We start from the raw sequence: 8373 nt of genomic DNA, 5'->3' as shown, positions 1-8373 counted from the left end.
TAAATTAAATAATAATAATAATAATAATAATAATACATTAGACTTATATAGCAATTTTCTAGACACTCAAAGACGCTTTTCAAACTGAAAAGATTGAGTAGTAATAATAAAAAGAAACAAAAAAGACATAAAATAAAGTATAGGGGCCTAATTAAGGTAGTGCTGGGGACACATGGGAAGGGGAGGGGGAGAGGGTTAACTGGTGAAGGCAAGCTTGAAGAGGTGGGTTTTGAGGGCCTGTTTAAATGTTGGGAATCAATAAATAATAAAGACTATATTCTCTAATATCAGGATGAATTAAATCAATACTCAAGAACTCAGTCATGTTGTTGGTACAACATGTTTATTACAGGAGGTGTACCATATACACATTGATCCTGCTACATATAACAATCATAAAAGATGTATACTGCAAATCCATTACAAATGACCATCAGTAGAGAGCAGTGACATTGGTATAGTACTACTATAATAGTAGTATGACATGTGGTCATGTATTTACATTATCTCTTATAGTGAACATACCGTTCCGCTGTAGAATGTTGGCCTCATTAAAGTACATGTTAAAATGTCTGTCTCATTTCCTTTGATTTGACCACCATTTATATGTATTATTTTCAATAATGTGTATATGTATTGAATCAATTTGTCCTGGGCTGAATACAGACTGAAGGTAGTCTGATGTCACCACACTAGTAAATGTGTAGAGATGTGTCTGTGTAATAACATTATAGAAGGACAGAGTGTGTTTGTCACAGTCTAGAAACACTCCCACTGCATAGAGCCCTTCTCCCCCAGGTACAGGTGTTGGAGGGTCAGTGTTGGCATGGAGACCTGTTTGTTTCTCATAAGAGAGAATCCAGAAGCCATGCTCAGGAATTAAAGACGCTGTACATCTTTCATCAGCTGTATCTCTGGCCACACCAACATACCATGACTTTTTGTCTGTGTGTGTATAGTTCACTATCATCTCCCAGTAGTGTTGTCCTGACCTGAATCTCTCGTTACTCAACACATGGGGATGTCTTTTAGGGTGAGTTTTATATTTGATATTGTCATAATAAACGCTTGTTCCACTATAAACTATAATCCCAGGAGGAGCCGTGTTTACATCCATAGTGACAATCACTGAGGGAAGAGAAGACAGTTTCACTAACTCATAAACACTGTTTAGATGGATTGGTCTGCTAATTATATTAACAGTCCACAAACATATTAACATGTAATTATCAGTAGTAAGCCTGAACTGTTTAAGAAAAACAGTTACTCTAACTTGATTCTAATAAAATTGAAATAAATACTGTATTTTTGCCAGGTCTATAACAGACATGATCTTATAAACACAAAATAAAATGACGAACAAGTAATAAACTATGTTTTTCCCTACCTTGTTTTTCTTTCACTTGTTGCCAATCTGTATTAAAAAAATATCAAATGTCAATAACAGTAATTGCTTCAGGGGTGATCATGGTTTAATGCATGTTTTACCTTTTAGATGAGTTATAAACAATTGGATTAGTGTGTCTGAAGATGGAATATGTAGGTTGATACAGTTTAGATTGTAGCTTTACTTTAGAATGTCTTCCTCTACTTTACCTTCTGGTTTAACTTCTTCAACAGATGAATTCTGCTGGTTGGTTTCAGCCTCTAAAGATAATAAATTCACACCTGAACTTCCACCTGAAATACAGAAATACAACCATGTCAGCAACATGTCATGATTAATTTAATTTCTTAATCAGTCTTATCAGATTGTACAACAAACACTACCTGTGTCTTTTCTCTTTTGTGTTGAACAGACTGTGGAGAATCCTAAAGAGATGAGAGCATTTGTTTCGGTTAATCAAGTGTTAATAATTGCAGGTAAAAGGTGACATATCTCTCTATAGGACTGACACTACAGTACCATCACACACTGCTGTCCTTACTAGTGAAATAGAATGTAGAATGTTAACCACCTCTCTGTTTGTACAGGATGACAACCACAGATGCCAGACCACAGAGGATGAGCAGGACCAGAGTCACAATGAAGGCCACCAGGCTCCAGGTACATGAATCTAAGGCATCACAGTAAATATAAATGAACACACACAAAAGATAAACTATCACTATTTAGCACCACTTAAGTTGTGGGTTTGATTCCCGCTGGGACCATATACGCTATACATACATACTATAAAAAGCGTATATGTGCACTCGCTGTTCTGTAAGTCAATTTTGATAAAAAGCTAAATATATTATCCAATCTCCACACTCCTCTTAAGGGCAGAGTAGAGTTTGTGAGGAACTGGGACAGAGCTTTGTGTGTGCAAGTTATTGTTTTCTGAAAGACTCACCAGGACCTGCTGTTGGGAGTATGGATATCCGTGGTTTCACTCTGCTCTCTCTCCTCTCCTCCTCAGACAGAGAGACTGTACAGGAGAGCCAATCTGAGTCTGAGGGAGAATACAGCAGCCAACTGCTCACATTCACCAAGCCCTGAGGATCTGATACAGAGACATATTGTTTTTATTGTTACTACCTGAAAAAGAACTTGAGAATTAAACATTTCATAGTTGGGATGTCCCAACAATTATCAATCTGACCAATCAACAAAGTGAAAAGAAAGATTTAAAAATTCTGACGTTTCTGATACACTTTACCCCAACAGAGTGTCCTCTCTCTCCGCTTTTATTTCCATTGACTTTGTATTCCGATTGTGAACTTTTGTTTTCAAGTAATCCAATATCATGTTTAAAGGAATTGGCCAACCAAATAGCAAATGTATATGATTTATTCCTAACCTTGGATCTTTATGTAGCCAATACCAAATTCCACAAATATTATACATTTCTTACTAAAACCAATGAAAGTCGATATACCCTAAATTCACAATTTCATGTATGAATCATCTCACAATCAAGTAATTTGAGTCTTCCATAAAATTTGGAATGGTAATAAAATGTCAAACATTATGTCAAACTGTCAAACATTACATTCATTCATTCATTCATTCATTCATTCATTCATTCATTCATTACAGCTCACTTTTGAGAGATCGGATGTACTGTACTTACCTGTGGTGTTCAATACTCCTCCCCCAGGTCTGATCTGTGTTCCTGCTTTGTTTCTCCAGGTGAGTGTAGGTTGAGGTGACCAGCCCTCTGACACACAGGTAACATTCACCTGACCTCCTCCTCCTTCAGCCACAGAGACAACTGGAGCACTACCTATGACTAGTCGAAAGATAGTGGAGAGGGCTGTTACAATAATAATAATGATAATATTATTAATAATAATGATGATGATAATAATAATAATAATAATAATAATAATAATAATAATAATAATAACTAGACAGGTACAATTCCCAAGTGTGCTTGCCCCTCACAGCCAGTAGGGGGCAGGTCAGTGGTGGCAGGTCACTTGCTGTGATATCTACAGCATTTGCATTAAATGGTCACACCTCAAATAACGCCAGTGAGCTGATGTAAAACTGGCAGCTTGTCAATCTTGCGCAATACAGCGTTAACTCTTACAAGCTGAAATAACCAGCATATTTGTCTTTTACAATAATTTGTAAACCCAACCGAAATGATATACAGTATTATATAGTGTATAGTGCAAACTTTTAACTATTCCAGTGCCCTTGGCCATTCCAAAGCTTAACATATTAAAGTAAATGGCCATGATATACCTGTAGTAATTGTATCAATCCAAACAAATATTTTCTAAAATCTGATGTGGTGAGACACTGCCTACATTTGGTCTATTTTACATTTGGTTTGTTGACAAGAATATGCACATGTTAGCCACTATTAGTAAACGTAGCATTTGCACATTTTCAAGTGTGGCCAATATTTTTTATTTTCATGACATTTTATTTGAGAAAAATAAACTCTTACCATTCACTTTGAGGGAGACGGTGGCCTTTTCATACCACTGCTCGCTGAGAACGTGGCAGAAATACTGCCCCCTGTCTGCCAGGGTGACCCCCTCCAGTTTCAGGGACACCTTGCCTCTCTGCAGCCCCCCAGTTAGAGACACTCTGCCCTTGTACCGGGGGTCCACAGAGGTCTCCTGGATCTTGTAGTCCTTGTAAAACAAGGCAGGATTGTAGGAGTTACCAGGCCGGTACCAGCGAACCTCCAATGGCTCAACGTTGAAGAGAGGAGAGACTTCACATGGCAGAATGACAGAGGAGCCTGACCACCCTGTGACTGGAACCTCAGGGACTAACAAGGTGAAGACCTCTGGGGCTTCTGGGGCTGGAGGAGGGAGAGAGGGAGGGAGATAGGGGGGGAGAGAGAGAGAGAGAGAGAAAGATAGGGGGGGAGAGAGAGAGGGAGAGGGATGGATGGAGAGAGATAGAGAGTGGGAGGGATGGAGGGAGGGAGGGAAGGAGAGAGAGTGGAAGGGAGGGAGAGAGAAAGAGAGTGGAAGGGATGGAGGGAGGGAGAGAGAGAGATTGAAAGCTACTAACTCACAGTATGTGTGTGAAAGGACAAGATTATTCAAGATTATGTAGCTCATGTTCTGACCAGGATTCTGGGCTGCCGTGGTAACGATGAGAGCTGCCAGTCTCACCACCTTCAGACACACTGCTGAGGTAAACATAGAGACATTGTGACATCATTACCATAGCAGGGTGTGTAGAAGAGACACCTTCACAGACAGGTAGCTACAGTAAAATACAAACCAATCTAACTATCAAACAGTGTGGAAAGATCAGATTAACCTATTGTGAAGAGTATGTAGCACGACCATAATTTTTTTACAGAAACTCAAGTTCAGTTAAAATGACAATAATAAAATGATTAACCTAATCCAGAAGTAAATACTGTACATGATCATGTGAATAAACTATACAGCCAATGAGCAGCCAACAGACTTCAGTGACTGAACAGAGCTTTTGAACTTTGCAACAGTTTGATGTCATTACTGCAATCACAACCATAAAACGATACATAAACGGCACACAATGGGAGCCTTAGTACATTTACGTATATGCTTAGTACATTTACATGCTTAGTACATTTACATGCTTAGTACATTTACATGCTAAGTACATTTACATTTTAGTCATTTAGCAGACACTAAATAATCCAGAGTGATTTACGATGAGTACATTTTACCTAAAGTAAAAACAACTATACATTACAATCATCGCTAGTATGTGGAGATACAACACTATTCATAGCGAGAGGTGATAGTTCAGTTGGTGTGGTTGTTTGTAGCCTACCACTCCACACAAGGAGTTCCCTCTGAGGAAAAAATGAAGTGGATTGAATTTGAAGTTAAACAGTGAAAGTCATTCCTACCGGAGGTCATGGTTCCTCTGTGTGGATGTTGCTTCATGAGAATCGTCTGTGGTGTTAGAATCATCCAGAGACTCTCCTGACCTCCTCCTCTCCCTCTCCTTATCTCAGTCTCTGGGCTTTCACTTTCTACACCCCAGCACAAACAAGGTTCATTCATTAACTTGTCTGCTTTTATGACCAAAATCATAAATATGTTACATACTGTATATGGTAGTTTGCGTGGTAGTATCTATGATGAAACACAATACTGCACGTCATATCTTCTTTTTCTGTATTTTCTCTCTATTCTTTATTCTTTATCTTTTTATTTTTTGTTCTCCTAAAAAAAAAAAAAAAAAAATGATGCAGGATGAACTTAGACAAGTGAAGAAAACTTGTAAAGTGTATGAAATGAACTTGAAATGTAATGTACAACCCTGCAATAAAGTATAAAAAAATAAAAAAATAAAATACTGCACGTCATATGATGGGGCTATGGTTGTGAATTTATATATTCTTTAAACTATACCGTCTATGATACATCTTAGTTCTTATGTCTGTTTGTACAGAATTCCTCAAAAAGTCACAGTTGATTGCAAGGTCTGACACTTCCAACGACCTGCTTCTGGAAATGGTGAACTTCCTGAAAAAGACTCTAGGCAGAGCTCTCTTACCATGTTCTGTGCTGAACAGTACACAACACAATACTATACTATAATATACAACACAATACAATTCAATACAATGCAACTTTATTTGTTCCCTTCGGGCCTTTAGAGTTCAGGAGTGCACCAGTACATACAGCATACAGTGGGACTTACAGAACATAGACACAATGTAGACTAACTAACTGGACTCACAGCCACTCATACAGTGGTCCTCTACATGATATAAGGACTATGATAACCCTCATAAACCCTTGACTAATCTACAGGAGAACACAGAACATATGTTATCAGTCTTGTACTTGTCATATGAATTATTGACATCACTAACTGGACTCATAACCACTCATACATGACATAAGGACATGCCATAACGACTATGAGTAGCTATGATGAGTCATAACCCGTAAACCTGTGACAAATCTAAAATATATGCATTATTGATATTAGCTATATTATATTGATCATATATTAGCGTAATACTATTTTAAACATTTAAACAGAATTCAAGAGTGCAGAGGACATAAGTTATATCATGGAACGTTCACAGCACAGTATCTATGAATGATCTCACTACAGCTACAAAAACATATTTATTTACCCCCAAAAAGGTACATTACCCACCTGACATGACAAACACACACTAATATCACTAATGCATTACATGTAGTCAGGGGCAACGTGTTCCAACAGAGTGTTAAACATAATCTGGTCTGTAAAGGTCCAAACACTCATTATACTGTACATGACTGGCGGGTTGCTGGCATCATATCTAAGGCGCCTACCACTGCCGGTGTGACCTTGAGCAAGGCACTAAACCCCTAATTGCTCCAGGGGTGCTGACTGGCAGACCCTGTGGCCAGAGAAAATACACTTGTAATCAGTGCAATGACAGAAGGGTTGAATCTCATCTAATCTAATGAGTGGCATTTAACATGTTTCCTCTCTATTCTTCCAACAAGAAGGTGCTACAAACGAATATCCATGTGCATTCTGACGCAAGGTTCATATTAAACAGAATCAGTAATATAATACATTTACAGATAGATGAATACAGTATGGTGGATAAAAAGGAATCTGCAGTTGTTCATAGTGGCTATTTTGAAAATATGCTTTTATGACATACTACTGTATATATCTGGTGACCACAGATATTCGGTGCATCTCGTCCAGAGTATGTCACTCTTTCCTGGGCAGTGTTCCAACTGGCCCTCCAACACCTCTACCAGCTGTATCAGACCTGCTCTCTAGGGTCACGTTCAGTAGGGCACAAACATAGTACTGACCATCACCCAGTCATCAACCACGCCTCCTCCCAGGAAGAGAGACTGTACAGGAGAGCCAATCAGAGTCTGAGGGAGAGTACAGCAGACATGTACTCACACAGACAAGCACTCCCCAAGTCCTGAGGATCTGATATGGAGAGAGAGAGAGAGAGAGAGAGAGAGAGAGAGAGAGAGAGAGAGAGAGAGAGAGAGAGAGAGAGAGAGAGAGAGAGAGAGAGAGAGAGAAAGAGACAGGTGGAGGAGTAAATATATGTAAACATCTTGTACATCTATTATAATGATACATTTCCCCCATGTCCATTTCTTGTTATTTGCATTGATAGGATTGTATGGTTATGATGAGAGAGAGAGAGGGGGGGGGGATGGGGGGGTGGAGAGAGGGAGGGATAGAGATATTATATGCAAGGACATACACATATACTTTACATACTCACAGAAAAGCAACATATTAACCATTTGCTTTAATGCTTGAAGTATAATTACCTGTGATCTGTGCTCCTGCTTTGTTTCTCCAGGTGAGGGCAGGTTGAGGTGACCAGTCCGGTCCGAGTCATCAGAGTAATTTCTGGTCTATTTGGCTGGTACCTTTGCTTCATTCTACTAAATTTTATCTGATGCTGCAGTGAAGCTCATGTATTGCTTGTGTGTATTATTAGCACAACTTAATCATGGACCAACAATTAAGTGTCAGCTGGCACAGACAAATAAACTCACTAGATTGCAAACTGCTTGATCAAACCGACGACAAGAACTTTACTTTCCATGTTGAGAGACGCATGTAGTGAGTTCTAATCATATTATGTGATTGATGTGTCTCTGTAACTTTTCCACCATTTCATTTGGGTAGATGTGGCAGTATGTAGAGTATTACTAACACTAGTCTGTAGAGTCTGTTGGTCGCCAAAATAGCTGGATGCCCTGATCGCCTGGTTGGTAAACATACAGTATAACTGTACAGTAACATCTAGAATGACAGATTTTGTACAACCCTGTCCATCATGTTTGATTTGTTCTAGAGAAATCCATCAGATGTGTTCTAGAGAAACCACCACAATCTGATATATTCTCTAATATCAGGATTAATTAAATCAATACTCAAGAACTCAGTAACGTTGTTGGTACAACATGTTTATTACAGGAGGT

The 8373-nt window shown here is 38.7% G+C and overlaps 1 long non-coding RNA gene across 1 annotated transcript; it reads right to left on the bottom strand.

The window, feature by feature from the left end:
- Positions 1 to 723: 723 nt before the first annotated feature.
- Positions 724 to 1683, bottom strand: LOC308159925. The gene is made up of 3 exons (XR_013937494.1): positions 1597 to 1683; positions 1388 to 1414; positions 724 to 1128 (listed from the first exon to the last, which is right to left on the bottom strand). It is a non-coding gene; the product is annotated as an uncharacterized lncRNA (long non-coding RNA).
- Between the last annotated feature and the right edge of the window lie 6690 nt (positions 1684 to 8373).

This window comes from Nansenia antarctica (assembly GCF_963989245.1).
Source record: "Nansenia antarctica genome assembly, chromosome: 6".
Lineage (NCBI taxonomy): Eukaryota > Metazoa > Chordata > Actinopteri > Argentiniformes > Microstomatidae > Nansenia > Nansenia antarctica.
The sequence above is the reverse complement of the archived record's forward strand: the minus strand, read 5'-3'. Positions and strand labels throughout refer to the sequence as shown.